Source organism: Podarcis bocagei (assembly GCF_964188305.1).
Source record: "Podarcis bocagei genome assembly, chromosome: 11".
In the NCBI taxonomy this organism is placed as follows: domain Eukaryota; kingdom Metazoa; phylum Chordata; class Lepidosauria; order Squamata; family Lacertidae; genus Podarcis; species Podarcis bocagei.
In genome coordinates this window covers 48,665,016-48,682,134 of record NC_138136.1, presented here as the reverse complement: position 1 = coordinate 48,682,134, position 17,119 = coordinate 48,665,016, and the positions used below count along the sequence as shown (strand labels likewise).

At 43.6% G+C, this 17,119-nt stretch overlaps 1 protein-coding gene and 1 long non-coding RNA gene across 7 annotated transcripts in view; one reads left to right on the top strand and one right to left on the bottom strand.

Annotated features, from left to right (window-relative positions):
- Positions 1 to 17,119, bottom strand: part of PRLR (prolactin receptor) — a 111,535-nt gene that overhangs the window by 34,139 nt on the left and 60,277 nt on the right. The gene's annotated exons all lie outside the window — the stretch shown is intronic.
- On the top strand, positions 5,878 to 10,086 carry LOC308597481. The gene is made up of 3 exons (XR_014013027.1): positions 5,878 to 5,966; positions 8,792 to 8,871; positions 9,983 to 10,086. It is a non-coding gene; the product is annotated as an uncharacterized lncRNA (long non-coding RNA).

Below are 17,119 nucleotides of genomic sequence, written 5' to 3'. Positions count from 1 at the left end.
GAAGCCTGGAGAGCGAGAGGGGTCAGTGCACACCGACCCCTCTTGCTCTCCAGGCTTCCACCTGAACGCACCTTAAACGGCACCCTGTTTTAGAGCAGGAAAACAAGAGGGGGAAAGTTCTCCCCCTCTCTGTGCAGCGCCTCCTGCCGCTTCACTGAAGGGGTGCTGGGCAGAGAGGGGGAGAATTTTTTTTTCTTGTTCTCCCCCCTCTAAAACAAAGTGCGTCCTATTGTCCGGTGTGTCCTGTGGTGCGAAAAATACGGTAGTTCCTTCATTTAATTTGAAATTGCCTGTGGAAAGTCCAATGCCGTGGAAGCCTCTTAGTGCATTCTTTTTGGTGGGCGATGCTTCAATGAGCAACCTCTGTTGCTACACCCTTATTTCTGTTTTCTCCTTGCATGAGCAGATTTATGCAAGTCTTGTAATAATAAAAACAAATGTTTGCGTCTGCTTGATGCTCTGAGTGTGTGGGGTGGTGGTGGGGATGCTATCTTTGTGTCAAACATTCTGCAGATTAAGATAATTCCTCTCCCCCCGATTTATCCAACTGACGTTCAATTTCAACTGCAAATACCACAGAACTTGGGTGCATTGCTGAGATGGGAATGGGAGTCACATTGGTCCTGACTGCTGAGCCTCTTCTCACTGTTTTCCCCAGCTTCTCTGAGAGTTTCCTTGCCTCTTCCTTGCTGAGCGGGGCTGTCTGATGATAGTTGAAAGAGAAAAAAACATAAGGAAGAGGCAAGCATCTCTGTGCGGCAGGAAGCAGCACTAAAATCTCATGCCTTTTCTCTCCAGTGCTGCAGGGAACTCTAGAAGAGGTTTGAAAAACAAGACAAATGGAGGTTCGGGACTGAATGTATTCTCCTCCCCACAATCAAATCCTGAGGTGCTTTAAATCGAAATTGAACATCAGTTGAAGAAGGCTAGGATAAAGGAATTACTTTGGCTTGGCACATGCACACCCAGTTAGTGAACTAAACAACCCCCTTTGGTTTTTATTATTACAGATATAGCATAGCAGAGCTGGGGGGGGGGAATTAATAATGTAAGCTAACTGTGATTGACGGGTAGGAGAAAAGACCATACCCAAGGTATTTGTCAACAGCCAAAAATGAAAACAGAAAAATCAAATCTAAATGACCTGTTTGTGGGAATTTGCCCCCATGTGGACACAGCCCTAAAGAAATTTCATTGTGGGAATTAAACTGGCCCTGTTCCACTTACCTCAGGCTGATCCAGGCAAGAAATCTAGCAATTGCATGATAATACATACAATCTGTTCGCCAAGATGTCTGAAGCAACTGAGTTTATTGGATTAAGAGAGAATAAGACATTCTTTTCTCTTTCAGATCTCATAAGAGAATAATATAATAACCTTTTTAAAATGAAAAATGAGTGAGAGTTCAGGAATTAAGGATAGCATATATTTATGGTAATTGTGCCAAACATTTTTTTCTAGGATGGATGTTTATTATTCCATTAATCTTACTTATGATACTTATTCCAACTGTGATATGTCTTTATGCTGACTGAGATTTATATGTTAAGTTGTTTGTGTGCTAATTATTTCTCCTATTTAGTTCATTAAATTTATGCACTACACGATTTTAAAGAAAAACCTCAAAGCAGTTTACAAGATTACGATACTTAAAAAACTTGTGGAACAGTAATTACAGTGGTACCTCGGGTTACAAACGCTTCGGGTTACAAACTCCGCTAACCCAGAAGTAGTTGTTCTGGGTTGCGAACTTTGCCCCAAGTTGAGAATGGAAATCGCACGCTGGCAGCGGGAGGCTCCATTAGCGAAAGCGCACCTCATGTTAAGAACGGTTTTGGGTTAAGAACAGACCTCCGGAAAGAATTAAGTTTGTAACCCGAGGTACCACTGTAATTGTGTTCCCTGCTGCTCAATTTCTTCACCTGGGGTACAGCTGACCCTATAAGCATGCAGTTTGTTCCTGTGTCTTTGCAAAGGACCTGCCCATCCAGACTGGACAGGGGTAGTTTCTGTAAAAGAGTTCCTGTTCTACTGAGCCATTGGCTAGGCAGCAAGTTAGCCCTGACCCTCTACATTTCTGAAAACTCCTTCAGGACTGACTTCCTGGATAAACTCCTATCTCACCTCCAACAGTTCCTTACACCACAGTCTTGGCACTGTCTTGCCCGTTGCCTTCTTTGGCATATATATACTGAGTCACACTGAATACAGTCAAATAAATATTGTGAAACCCCATTTTTTTGTCCAAGAAAAGACAAAAGGAATCATAAAGTTTCCCAAGGGATGTCAAGTAGAAATAACTCAGAGTTTTGTCAATGGTAATTCCTTCTAACTCAAGGATTACAATGCTTACATTTACAGGTCAACTAGGGTGAATCCATTTTCCTGAGAATGTCCTGGTTTTTACCTCAGGTTCATTAACTTGTGGGAACAGGCCCAGCTAACAACAACTAGTGCCAAATATACAAACTGAATGAACTGGTAGGGAATAAGAAGGGGTGGGTGGGACGAAATACCATACTGCTAAACAGTCCTGATTTGAGTGGGACACCTTGGGATTACAGAAGCCATCTTGACTTCTCATTGGATCCCAGAATGTTCTGTGTTTTGGTCTTGCGCCATGATGCCGGATCAAAAGGCACTCGTGTTTTCGGCCAAAAGACGACTGAGAGGGCTAGACCAAAAAACTAGAATCCTGGTTTTAATCAGCAGGATGTTGGAGTGTATGAGATACTTCCTTCTAACCTCTTCTGGGTATACGGGGGAGATTTTATATGTAATTGGCCAAGCAATTTCAGGCCAAAGTAGACTGACCCGGTTTTGCTATTCTCTCCTTTACCCTCCCAGTTTTATGGTGATATAATAAAAGTATGCAAAGTGCAAACTTAGAATTCACCCACATTTCCACTTGTCCCACAGCTTTTCCCTAGGAAAAACCATTGTTTACAATTGAACTGGAACAAATACCTGCAGATTGTTCCGATTCAGCAGTAAACAGCGGGTTTTCCTGGGAAAAGTGGCGTTGCAAACGAAAAACCTTTACCAGGAAATAGGAAGAGATTCATGGCAGGCATCCCTTCTGCTTAATGGTCTTGGATTATTCAACTGGTTGGCAATACATTAACAGGCCATCATTGAGCAAAGGTTTTCATGGAAATTAGACATGATGTCCACAGATGCAGTAAACAGAATGTTTCCACAGATTAAGACAGCTATAGTGAAGCTCATAGATGACTTAATCCAACCCCCACTAATGAGATGCAACACATCTTTTGCAAAGGTTAATCTTACAAGAAATTAAATTAGAGTTTCCCAAGCAGATCACAACAGGAATGACTGAAGTTATTCAATTCCACAGAAGCCTTTCACACAGTGCATGAGGTTCTGGGCTGGTGGAATGTCATAGGATCACAGAATCATAGAATTGCATGGAACTGGTGGAAATGACTGGCAGAATCCGACACCAGGGAGAAGAGTCGGTGGAAGAAGATTGGAAGAAATTTAAAGTTTACTTACAGAAACATTGTAAAATTAAGGAATGTTAGAAGGATGTTGGAAGGAAGTAATGTGGTTTTAGCAGAGATGCTGTAAAGGATTAAGAAAAAACAGATTGTTAAATGGTGAAAGGAGGGAATATATTATATTAAGATAAAATAGAGGACAAAAACTGGAAAGGATGGAAAGGACTTGCTGAAATAGCTAATTGAACTAGAATACAAAAAAGGGAGGTGTGAGGAGGTCAAGGAAACAAGGAAATGAAAGATAAGTTATGGGAAGATTCATTGTATTTTTCTTTTCTTTTTTCTTTTTTCCTTTATTGTGATGTGAGGTTCTGTTTTGGCTTAGTATGCTGTTTTCTATTTTTTCTTTTTGTAACCTTTCAAATCTTAATAAATATTATTTAAAAAAACAAAACAGAATCATAGAATTGATTCTGTGAAGCTGGAAATGTTTGAAATATGGCAGCCCTACTCAGCCAAAGCATCCGAAACAGATGACCATCAAACCTCTGCTTAAAAACCTCCGCTGAAGGGGAACCCACAACCTCCTGAGAAAGTCCATTCCAGTGTTGAACAGCTCTTAATGCCACAAAGTTCTTCCTAATGTTTAGTTGGGATCTCCTTTCGTGTAACTTGAAGCCATTGGTTTGAGTACTACTGGCTAATTTAGATCCATCACAATCTGCAACATAACTGGCACCTAAGTAACAGACCAATGACAAACCTAGACAGCATCTTAAGAAGCAGAGACATCACCTTGCCAACAAAGGTTCGTATAGTTAAAGCTATGGTTTTCCCAGTAGTGATGTATGGAAGTGAGAGCTGGACCATAAAGAAGGCTGATCGCCGAAGAATGGATGCTTTTGAATTATGGTGCTGGAGGAGACTCTTGAGAGTCCCATGGACTGCAAGAAGATCAAACCTATCCATTCTGAAGGAACTCAGCCCTGAGTGCTCACTGGAAGGACAGATTGTGAAGCTGAGGCTCCAATACTTTGGCCACCTCATGAGAAGAGAAGACTCCCTGGAAAAGTCCCTGATGTTGGGAAAGATGGAGGGCACAAGGAGAAGGGGACGACAGAGGACAAGATGGTTGGACAGTGTTCTCGAAGCTACCAGCATGAGTTTGACCAAACTGTGGGAGGCAGTGGAAGACAGGAGTGCCTGGCATGCTCTGGTCCATGGGGTCACGAAGAGTCGGACCCGACTAAATGACTAAACAACAAAGTAACAGACTCCTCTCGCTCATTAATTTTCCAATTCTTTAAGTAAAATGGAAATTAAACGCAGGTCCTTTTTTTTAAAAAAAAGGGTGATCCTTTGAGTTAAAAACAGAGGGAAAAGATAGTCTTTAAAAATGTTTGCTAAACAGGTTGCACTTGTCCCTCTGCTTCAACCACTTTTGACCATCAGCGTGCAATGCCATTTATTTTATTTTTGCCATTCTCTCCCTGTAAATATAAGCTTTATTTATTTATTTCTTATGGGTGGGGAGGCAAATGTCTAATCTGAGGCTCATGGTTATGCTCCCACTTCACGGACCACAAGCTGCAATCTAGGTTTGTTCTTGATTACAGCTCCTGGATGAGGAGTAGAGAGCTTAACCCAGAACCTGGGTTTGGACAACACGCTAAGCCAAACCTTAGCATTTTTGCTCAGGCTGACTAATTCCCTTCTTTCCTCGCCTCGCCTACAAAAATCCAAGTTTGTTCATTTTTTTACTTAAAGCTGCTGATTCCCATAGCTCGATGAACCGCTCTTTTAAATGAAGAATTTCTTTTCCAATACAATGTCATCTCTAAGACTCTAATACACAAGGACGCAGCAAGAAAGCCAAACAAAGCCTCATTTTCTGAAAGGAATGTGGAAAAAGCACTCTAAACAAACCATGGAAAGCCATTAGCCCAGAGTCACAGGGCAGGCTAGATGGAACCACCAAGCGGCGATTCTGGCAGCCACACTGCAGAAGTGACAAAGATAGCATCTTTCCATGTTTGGCTTTGTTACATGTATGCAAAGGATGCTTGCAAGAAAATAATCCTTCCAGGAAGAAGGAATAAGCCTTCAGTTCCAAGAAATGTAGAAGGCAGTTACCAAATTATCCTCAGCAATTGCTCGTCACCTTAGACTGCTTCTTCTAAATTCAGACTGTAAACAACTCATTAGTGGGGTTTTTTTGATGTTGCTGTTGTCAAACTTGCATCTCCGTTCAGTAGAAAGAGCAAATACCACTCAGTACCAACACGTGATGCTGAACCACATGGCAGTGGCAACCTCACAAATTATTTTATTGGCTTTCTGAGCCACTTAATGTATAATTTGATAACATACAAATTGCCTTGCTTGGAGCAGACCTCAACCTCCAGCATGCCGTTTCTAATTGCAGCAAAACAGATGTCTCTATAACCAGGGTAGACAACAGGAAGACTTCCACATGCTTCAGACTCCAGCTCCTATCAGCTACAGCAAGCATGGCCAGTGTTCAGGGATGATGGGATTTCTGGGTGGGTGGGGCAAGGGGGGGTTGTTGCCTCGGCACATGTTTATCGAGGGCACATTTTGCTTTTCATGCTGGCCCTGCCAGCCCCGTACAGTGGTACCTCAGGTTATAGACGCTTCAGGTTACAGACTCCGCTATCCCAGAAATAGTACCTCAGGTTAAGAACTTTGCTGCAGGATGAGAACAGAAATCGTGCAGCAGCAGGGCAGTGGCAGCGGGAGGCCCTATTAGCTAAAGTGGTACCTCAGTTTCAGGTTAAGAATGGACCTCAGTCTGGCAGATGAAGATGATGGACTTTTTGGAGTTAGCTGACCTGACTGGAAGAATCCGCGACCAGAAAGAAGAGGAATATCAAGAAGACTGGAAGAAATTTAAGGACTATTTGAATAAATATTGTAATATAAATAATTAGAAGTCACTTGAAAGTACGAAATAGGCCTAGGACTAAATTAGGATATAATTATATAAATGTGATTTAGATGGTAAGAAAAGTGAATATGATAGATAACAGTTGGAAATATGTTTAAGAATGACATTGGAAAGCTGTTACATGCAGATACAAGGAAATTCAGAAGGGAGAGAATAGAGGAAGTCAACATGTAATTAAGGTTGGGTTATTAAAGGACTAAGTTCATCTTTATTTATTTTTTTAGTGTTGTGGTGGGTAGGATGGGATCTTTTGTATTGTTTTTCTTTCTTTGATGTATACCCCCCCTTTGTTGGTTGTTCTGTTATGTGATATTTGTTATGATTGTGGAAAATAATTAAACAACAACAACGACAAAGAACGGACCTCCAGAACGAATTACGTTCTTAACCCGACGTACCACTGTACTGTTTTGCAAGTCCAATCCCACACCCTAGGCTCACAAAGCAGCATGGGGCTGGCAGGGGGTCAGGAGCACAACGTCAGGGACTGGGCAGGGGAGGAATGGTGGAGACTGCCTCCCCAGCCTGACCCTTCCTGTTCAGAATTACAACAGGGGTTTGAGGGAGATCACAGCTCAGAGGCAGATGAGGGGGAAAGCTAATGGGAGAGAAGGAGGAAGAAGCAGCACAAGAGGGGGGGCAGCTGATGTCTTTAGAACAGACCCTCCTCTCCCAGAACCCGGCAGGCATTGAAAGTAGGAGAGCAGAGAGCTCAGAGGCAGAAGGCACATCTCAGCAACTGTTGTGATGATGCATAATGGGAGAGAGGGAGGGGATGGAGACTCACTTGGAGCAAAACCATTATTCCAAGAGGCCACATTCCCAAGCCTCTCTCTGTGAATATAGAATAAAAAGCATTGGTAAGAACAGGCATAGGCAAACTCGGCCCTCCAGATATTTAGGGACTACAATTCCCATCATCCCTGACCACTGGTCCTGTTAGCTAGGGATCATGGGAGTTGTAGTCCCAAAACATCTGGAAGGCTGAGTTTGCCTATGCCTGGGTAAGACAACCTTCCTTGTCTTATCCATTCCTGGCAACCTATCATGGAGGGTTGGATCCTCTGATGCCTGACACATGTATCCTTAAAATCAGATGGATTTGAATGGCATGTGCCTGCCCTGCTGCATTCTCCTCACATCGCCTGATGACAGGACAGCATGAGGAGGATGCAATAGCCATGCAGCCTTTGATTCCATCTTCACAAAGTGAGGGCGAGGCTGAGATCAGAGGGTGCATGGCTGTTGCGTGCTTCTCATGCCACCTTCCCTGAGCCGTTTCGAGAGGCTGGGATCATCTGAGAGGCTGGTCACACTGGTGGCGAGGGCTGGGCTGGTGCACCCTGCCTTCCTGGCATGCACATATGTTCTCGCCCCTGGGCACCCTGAAGACATGCTCCACCGGCAGAATCCGTGATCAGGGGAAAGAGACGGCGGATGAAGATTGGAAAAAATTTAAAATCTATCTTAAGAAATATTATAAAATTAATGAATGCTAAAATGTTGAGGTTTTAGAAAAAAGGGGATTACAGCGGCAAAAGATTAAGTAAAAGAAAAGAATAAATAAGGGACAAACTGGATTAAAATAAGTGTTAGGATTTGCTGAAATAATTTTGGAAATTGGGATGTAGAAAGGGGAGGTTTGGGGGAGTCGGAGAAGTGAGGTTTATGAAAAAAAGGATACGAAATTATACATGTTTGTTTGTTTCTTTATTTGTTTGTATTGTCTATAAAAAATTTTGTAAAACCAAAAAAAATTTTTTTTTTTTAAAAATGAAGACATGCTCCACCACTGCCAGAGAAAGATTGGAAGAAATATGATGCAGTTTTACTGCAAGGAACCAGTTCTCATCAGTTGTCTAGGTGGGTCTTCCCTGGAGTGAGCAGGAAGAGCAGGCATAGGCAAACTCCGGCCCTCCAGATGTTTGGGACTATAATTCCCATCATCCCTGACTACTGGTCCTGTTAGTTAGGGATGATGGGAGTTGTAGTCCCAAAACATCTGGAGGGCTGCAGTTTTCCTATGCCTGAGGAAGAGGGAAAAAGCACCCAGGACCCAGCTATGCAGCTGCAAATAAAACACTTTGAATGTGTTGTAAAGTGCAATATACAATTGTGACACTAAATGTCAGCTGTGAGCTAGAGCAGATTCAATGCATTTTTCAGAACAATTTTTTGAAAAAGCATTTTTCACAACATTTTTAACATGTTTGTAGATTCCACCCAAGATCAGTATTTTTAAAAAGATAAAAATAAATTACCATCATCTCCTGACCAAGGAGCTTCAGCTTGGAAACAAATTGAGCTAAATGAACATCTTATTTCTTTAATCACCGGAGCCTGTCTTCCTTCTGTTCTCAGGGCTGGCCCAAGACATTTTGGCACCTGAGGTGAACCACAAAACAGCAGATCGCCCTGATCTTCCAGCCAGGGAAGAAGAGGTAAGTGAAGATCTATATCAAAAACAATGGGGCGGGAATAATGATCTACATTGGGACCTGCTGCTCCTGTGGATCCAGCCTCCTGAGGCAGTCGCCTCACCTTGCGTCCAGTCCCGTCTGTTCTGCTTCCTTTGAATCAGACATAAGTTGCTCTGAGCACTTTGGAGGAACACAAACCAGAAATATGTTGCTCTGAGCACTTTGGAGGAACACAAACCAGAACACAAACCTAGCAGTTTGAAAGCATGCAGTGCAAGTAGATAAATAGGTACCACTCCAGTGGGAAGGTAAGCGGCGTTTCCGTGTGCTGCTCTGGTTTGCCAGAAGTGGCTTAGTCATGCTGGCCACATGACTCAGAAGCTGTACGCCGGCTCCCTCAGCCAGTAAAGCGAGATGAGCGCCGCACCCCAGAGTCGGCCATGACTGGATCTAATGGTCAGGGGTCCCTATACCCCTTTAAAGTTATAGGTTGAGTGCTCCCCGATGTAAATAGGTAAGTAAGAAAGAAAATAATGACCCTCTTAGAAAAATGTACGTATTGGACAGCAGTGGGTGAGAACTTGCATTCTGCAGGCAAGGTCTTTGCAATGGGGAGGAAATTTCAAGCAGGTGGTTCCCCACCTGTCAGTCCTGATTACCATATTTTTCGCTCTATAAGACGCACCAGACCATAAGACGCATCTAGTTTTTGGAGGAGGAAAACAAGAAAAAAATAATATTCTGAATCTCAGAAGCCAGAACAGCTTCTGGGATAGCTGCGCAGCCTGTACTCACTCCATAAGATGCACACACATTTCCCCTTACTTTTTAGAAGGGAAAAGGTTAGTCTTATAGAGCAAAAAATACAGTATGTAGAGGAGCTCTTAATCACGGATCTTACTCACAGAATGTAGCCAGAATGACAAAGTGCTTTACAGCACCCATTAACTAAAGACATTAAAGGCAACCTGACAATACAAGTTATGTCCATGAAAAATTGATATTTTGCAATGCATGATTATGAGAGGTTTAGGCTAGAGTGATGGGGGCAGGTGGGAATGCAATCAAATTACATCCGACTGTGGCTGCTAAGAAGTGTTGTTCAACCACCCTTTTCTTTTCCGTTTGATAGTGTCATAGGAATCTGAATTATTCTAATTAGCACACAAAAGTTCTCTCGCAGAAGATTCGGCATAAATGACAACTCCTTGCAAAATGCCAGAATGGGGAAAACAAACAGGACTGAGTGGGATGATATTGTATAAACAATCAATTATGTTGTCTTTCAGAGCTTCTTTAAATGTTTTAATGGACCACATAATATTGGATTTTTTAATTTTTTTTAAAAAACCGATTATCTTTTTAAGGGAGATTCTGTAAGATGTGGGAACTTGTATCTTTTCTTCATAGGCTGAAAACTAGCCGTGGAGGTGGGTTGATTTTGAGCTAACAAAATCTGGAGAGGAAAGTTAACTAGTGCTGTTCCACTCCTGAGAGCAGCATCAGAGGTTGTTTTTCATCTTTAAACGTCCTCCCCTAAACCCCTAATTGTGGGCCATGTTTACTCAGTGTGCAAGATACGCAAACCAGCTCAGTGGCAGATTTATACTAGACAAGGTCCTATCTCAAGTCACCACTCAAGGTTACTGAGAGCTCCAGAAAGAGCTCTCTTGCCTGTCTTAGGATCTGAGCAAGTTAATATATGGAGAGGCTTTTCTTCAAGTATTTGGGTCCCAGTCCGTGGTTACTAGCCATAATGGCTATCTCCTCTATCCTCAGTCAGAGGCAGGAGGCACTTAAATTTCTGGGAATCACAAGTGGGGTGTGTGCTGTTGTGCTCAGAATGTGCTTTTGGGCTTCCCATGGGTATTAGGGTGGCCACTATAAGGACAGGGTATGGGATGAGATGACCTGATCCACCAGGCTCTTTTTATGTTCAGAAGTTGTTATGGGCTTTATATGTCAATAGCAGCACCTTGACGTGGGCTCGCTGGCAAACAGGCAACCAATGAAACTCTTATAAAACCAATGTTCAATTCTCATTTAAATGAGTCAACCGTGGGGACAACTTGGATGATCCCTGGGAGAGAGTTCCACAAGTGTGTGTGTAGACACAGAAAAGGCTTTATCTGCATATAGTCACCTGCATATACTGCAGATCTGTGATGCTGCAAAACAGGAATCATGTCTGGAAGGATATAGGAGGATACAAAATTGTACTGCAAAACCCTTCAAATTAGTGGCTACTTTAAGAACAATTCTTTATTCAGCCAATCAGCACATGCAGCAATGTGCATCACATGGATGTGGTTTAACTAGTAAGGTGTTTTTCATAAGCAGTGCATCTGTCATTTTCTGTCCACCAAGCAGGTGCATTTGTGCCAGCCATATTAATTTGGCTGACAACATGGGGGAAAACCACAGTGACCACCCAATCGTCTCCAGATGTTTCTTAGCATCATAACAGTGTTTGTATCCCTCATGATATTAGAGAAAGACCCACATATTACAGAACCCCACAGGCTGTTTTCATTGGATCAGCTCTCATTGCACATTCAGGTATGCAATAAGTAAACCTGGATGGCAACGCATGCTGCCATCCTATCATGGGCACATTGTTGTTTAAGTACAATGTGGACTGGATATACTAGGACTAGATACACACCCTGGTGGAGGAAGAGGAGTGTGGGGGGGAGTGCACAGGGCCCAGCAGCACAATCCAGGTGGGGTGCCATCGCAGCTGCCCCCATGCCCGTGCTGGGCACCACACCCCCGCAGGCAGCATGCCACGCCCCCTCGGTGCCAGAGCATGACGCTCTGCCATTGCATACACACATTTTATTCTATATTCAATGGAGGCTGAGCATGCATTTTTTCCATGTACAGTGGTACCTCGGGTTACATATGCTTCAGGTTACATACGCTTCAGGTTACAGACTCCGCTAACCCAGAAATAGTACCTCAGGTTAAGAACTTTGCTTCAGGAGGAGAACAGAAATTGCACGGCGGCAGCAGGAGGCCCCATTAGCTAAAGTGGTGCGTCAGGTTAAGAACGGACCTCCGGAACAAATTAAGTACTTAACCCGAGGCACCACTGTAGTCCACACACAGTCTAGATCTATTGCATATTTGTTGCCCCTGAAAAATGCTTCTCAAGAAATGGGTTTCATTCCAAAGATTGAAGCTTATTACAGATTGATTCTGCATTACCCTGCAGTGTGTCCGTTGAACACTTCTGTCCTTGAACTGCCTCCCTGGTACATGATTTATTGGAAGAAAAACCCGTGGTTGTTTTTATGACTGTAGTAATCTGTTTCTCACCTGCTTTATTTCCTTGTTTTATTATCTTAGTACATTTGTATTTGTTAGGACATGTGCTCACTTTCTCATTTTGCTCACCTGGGTGAGACGTGCACTTTTTATAGCATGCTTGTAAAACCCCCTTTATGGCTTCCAAAGGGCCGGGAAAGGCCGTGTGGGAAAGAGCCAAGGTCCCAGCACCCCTTCTCTGGCAAATCCCATTGCTGCAACTGACACCCCACCCACAACCCTCTTTAGGGTTAGGGGTTTTTAGTCTCCATATTCCCAGGTGCCAGGTGGAGGGGCTGACATCACCTCACCTCAGAGTAGGACCAGGGACTGATGCCCCAGAAATGAAAATCAAACTTTAATAGGATCACATAATAATAATAATAATAATAATAATAATAATAATAATAATAATTTATATATATCCCGCCCTCCCCAGCCAAAGCCAGGCTCAGGGTGGCTAACAACAATAAAATAATACAACATTCTGAAATCATTTCATTAAAATTAATTCAACTCAAATTGATGGCAACCATTAGGCTAAAGTTCTGTGAAGATTGCCAAAGGAGGAAGTCAGGCTATGCCCTGACCAAAGGCCTGGTGGAACAGCTCTGTCTTGCAGGCCCTGCGGAAATATGTCAGTCCCGCAGGGCCCTAGTCTCTTGTGACAGAGCGTTCTACCAGATTGGAGCCACAGCTGAAAAAGGCCTGGCTCTGGTTGAGGCCAGCCTAACCTCTCTGTGGCCTGGGACCTCCAAGATGTTTTTGCTTGAAGACCGTAAGTTCCTCTGTGGGACGTACCAGGAGAGGCGGTCCCATAGGTACGAGGGTCCTAGGCCGTATAGGGCTTTGAAGGTTAAAACCAGCACCTTAAACCTGATCCTGTACCCCACCGGGAGCCAGTGCAGCTGGTATAGCACCGGGTGAATGTGATCTCGCAGCGAGGACCCCGTAAGGGACACATTCAGCGTTGCAAGATCTGGTGTTTATCAGATTGGGCAGAGTGGAAACCTTTTGTGCTTTTGACACAGCAGTCCTGGAATCTGGAGCAGCTGATAGCATCTCCCGTAGCGTCAGAAAGGTGTGCGGGTTAAGTGAAAAGTATTCTTTCAAAAATGGTTTGGCCTGGAAGATCTTGATGGGTCAGCCAACTCATGATTGTGGGCTGTTCAAACTGGATGCACAGGTTTACCCAAGGCACACCTCCAATTCCTGAGGTTGTCTCGGCAGCCTTGATCTTTATCGGCCTGGCACTTCCCACAAAAGGAACTCTGGCCAAGACACGGTTTATTCATCCAGGTTTCATTGCTGGTTCCATCCAGGCTAAGTAACAAGCTTCATGAAAATGGTGGGTCCAGCCAAAGTTAAATGCATGTAAGTACTATTGTTTTGGATGTGTGAGAGAATAAAAAAAAAATGTGCTCAGCTCTCTTCTGCTGGAAATGCCAAGAGCGAAAAATTGGACTGAAGTCACTACTGTTAAAAACAAAAGTATGTGCAAAACAATTTTGTAGAAACTTACACAATAAACTTCTATTTAAAAGAGGAATGGGGAACCTGTAGCTCTACAGATGTTTCTGGACAAATCCCCTGACCATTGTTTGCTTGGTTGGTTGGTTTAGTATATTTATCTACTACTTCATACTTAATAACTATGTAGTTTACAAAATAATGAAACTGAAACTAAAATTTGCAATGCAATATAAAACAATAAAATACATAGCAGTATATTTTGAAAATATCTTAAAAGTCAGGGATTCCTTCCTTCTCCAGCCTCCCTCTTGCCAAGGTACATCCTGATTCACAATATACAAGATTCACCCCAAAACACATATACATTGCACCCACATTCTGTCTTATTTACACAAATCATACAGTATCTACTTGTCAGGAGTAGGTCAGCAATAAAGAAAAACACTGGAGCTAGAGAAGTTAACTCTTTATTCAGGGAAATGAAAACAGCGCAGGCCTAGTGGTCACAGCAACTCTTCCTAGTATGTCTTGCCCCAATGAGGCAGCTGCAAGGATTGAAGGTCCCCACCTTCCCACTTCTCTCTAAGGATCCTTCCATGGTTCCTTTGCCAGCAGCCTAAGGCTCCATCATCTTGTCTCTCATCATCCCACCCTCTTCATTTCTCTGTATATTCTGGGAGACCAGTGGAGAGGGGAGCTGGCCGCAGCAGATGAGGAAGATGCCCTAGATTCTTCAGCAACCTGCCTCATCTCTGTCGCCTGGTCCCTCTCCTCTCCCGCCTTTGAGTCTGGACTGCTCTCTTCCTGCTCACTAAACCCTGTTGCCTTTTCAGCTTCTGACACCTCCTCCTCCCTCTTCTCACTCATCATTGTCCCACCACCAATCTCTACCTCAGAGCCTTCTTGCCCTGGCCCAGGTGGTTCCTCCCACCACTCCTCTCCATCCAGCCAATCTACGACTCCTTCAATATCACTCACCCCATTCTATTTCACCTCAGGTCACTCCAATATCTCCTTCTCAATCACCAAACCACTGCCACCAATTATTGCGATTGCTCCAATAAAAATATATTGCAAAACCCACAATGAGACAATGAAAGCATTCACTGGCAGAACCATAAAAAAATGCAGAAACAAATGGCTGCCTGTTAGTTGCATGGCTATATTGTTCCTGACAGCCACCTGGCTCTCACCCAGGTTAGTTTAACCCACCCAAGGATGGGTGGAACTGCACACCCACTCCCTGGTGCCCCTTCCTCTAATCTAGGAGTGTCCTGTCGACATTTCAGTTTGCACACGAGACACTCCATTAGTCCTGCTGGCTGGGACTAATGGGAGTTGGATTGAAAACATATCTAAACTAAAGTAACTACAGTGGTACCTCGGGTTACAGAGGCTTCACGTTACAGACTCTGCTAACCCAGAAGTAGTACCTCGGGTTAAGAACTTTGCTTCAGGATGAGAACAGAAATCACGCAGCGGCAGCGGGAGGCCCCATTAGTTAAAGTGGTGCTTCAGGTTAAGAGCAGTTTCAGGTTAAGAACGGACCTCCAGAACAAATTAAGTTCTTAACCCAACTAAATGTGCAGCCCAATATTTTGCATATAAGGACTGGGCCAAGCCTCCCTCCACAGTTTCCCCAAAATATTTTTATATGCCACTGCGATTTATGAGCTGTGCGAGATTCCAGGTGCTGCAGATGTCCTTGCGAGGGTCTGTGTTTCCTTTTGGAAACGAGGCACAGCGGAGACCGTAGTGTCTTTATGATATATTGTTTATTTACACATATATACAACCTAAGCCCGCAATTGAGGGGTTCACAGCATCTCCCATAACCACTGCATTGGTTTCAAAACAGACATAAGCATTCTGCTTTTTGACTGTTTTTCCAGCTCGCTCCAGTAACTCTGTTGCTTAACTCTTAACTGCCGTTCTCAACTCTAACCTACCTAAAATAGTGGCATTGTTATTATGAACTAAACTCAAATGAAGGAGGGAGGAAATCCACTCGTTTGCAAATGAGAGATTTGCCCTTCTGTCCTTTGTCGTGCTAACGGCTCTGGCTTTTGACATTTAGCTTAATTAAGGGATTAGCAAAGTCTAGCACACGGCTTCAAAACACACTGGGACTGGGTCTGTCTTAAATACACATACGAGTCTGGCTTTCACCTCCACGGAAATTAGCTTTGACACCCCAAACCTTAATTAAATTCTAGCACCTATTACAATATTCCGTCGAATGGCGCTAATGGAAACACATGGATCAGGACCATGGAGGGGCAAAGGGTTAACGCCCTTTTCTGCAACAATACAGTACCAATTCAGCTCTCTCTCTTGTACACACAGACTGCGCCAACTATTTGTGAAGGAAACATAGAATAGCAAACCACATAAGAAGCATAGCATCTAATTTGTTGATGAAGGCAGCCTGTACTCAAACTGACCCAATTAGGTCTTGTGTTTCCACCATCAGAGACTAGACTGACACAGAGCTCTATCTTCTCATGGCAGCAATCACAGCTGTGGGATTCTTTCCTTGCCTATTTCCCCCCCACTAGCCTAATTTTTGGTGACTATTAGCAAAACAAACATGTGCTTGCTTCTGACGCTTCATTGAGCTTCTTCCTCCCTTTCCTTCTTTCTGAGGTGTTCCACCTCCAATATGCCTCTGAATCCAGTTCCTGGGAATCCCAAGTGTGAAGAATGCCCTTGCACTCAGGTCTTGCTTGTGGGAGAAGCCAGGACAACTCTGGGAGCTGCTGAGTGATGCAACATCAGGTGGCTGATGGAAGCTAGCAACAACTTTGAGGTCCACAGTGGGCAAAAGTGCTATCACATCTAGGCCTCATTCTAGTCATTCTCCCATAGTATGAGTCTTCTACATTCCTGAGAGGTGGAAAGAAGTGGATTCATAGATCCACCATTTATCTGAGATCTTTATGGTAGAGGCCCATTTGGGTTCAAATGGCAAGCCTCATGAATTGCTCCAGGTTTATAAAGGCCCCTTTAACAGCATCTCTTTAGTAATGCCCTGCTTCCCTTTCATGGCATCAGTTTTGCAAGGCTCTTGCAACCATTAGTCATATGCCTCTTGCCCTCTCTTATGCACAGACACACAAGTGCACAGTGTTTACCTATGCCCATGATGAGAACCAGGTGCTGGACATTACATTCAAGGTAATTTAATGTGTGTCAGATAAAATTCTGCAGCCTTGCAACACACGCAACTGTCTGTACTGCTCAGCACAGTGGAAAACATCCTGGCTACTTTGCTGTGCTGCATGTATTTCCTATTGGGCAATGATGTGTGTGATGTCATTTCCAGCCAATAAAAATGTGAAATGGCCTGAATGTGTGAATGGCATGAAGATGGCCACCGAGGCTAATTTTCATCTTGGAAATATTGAAGACTTTAGCAAGATTTCAAGGCAAGCTCCATCTGACAACCTTCCAGGCTGGATGGAGCTGCATTCAAGTCCGGTGAAAT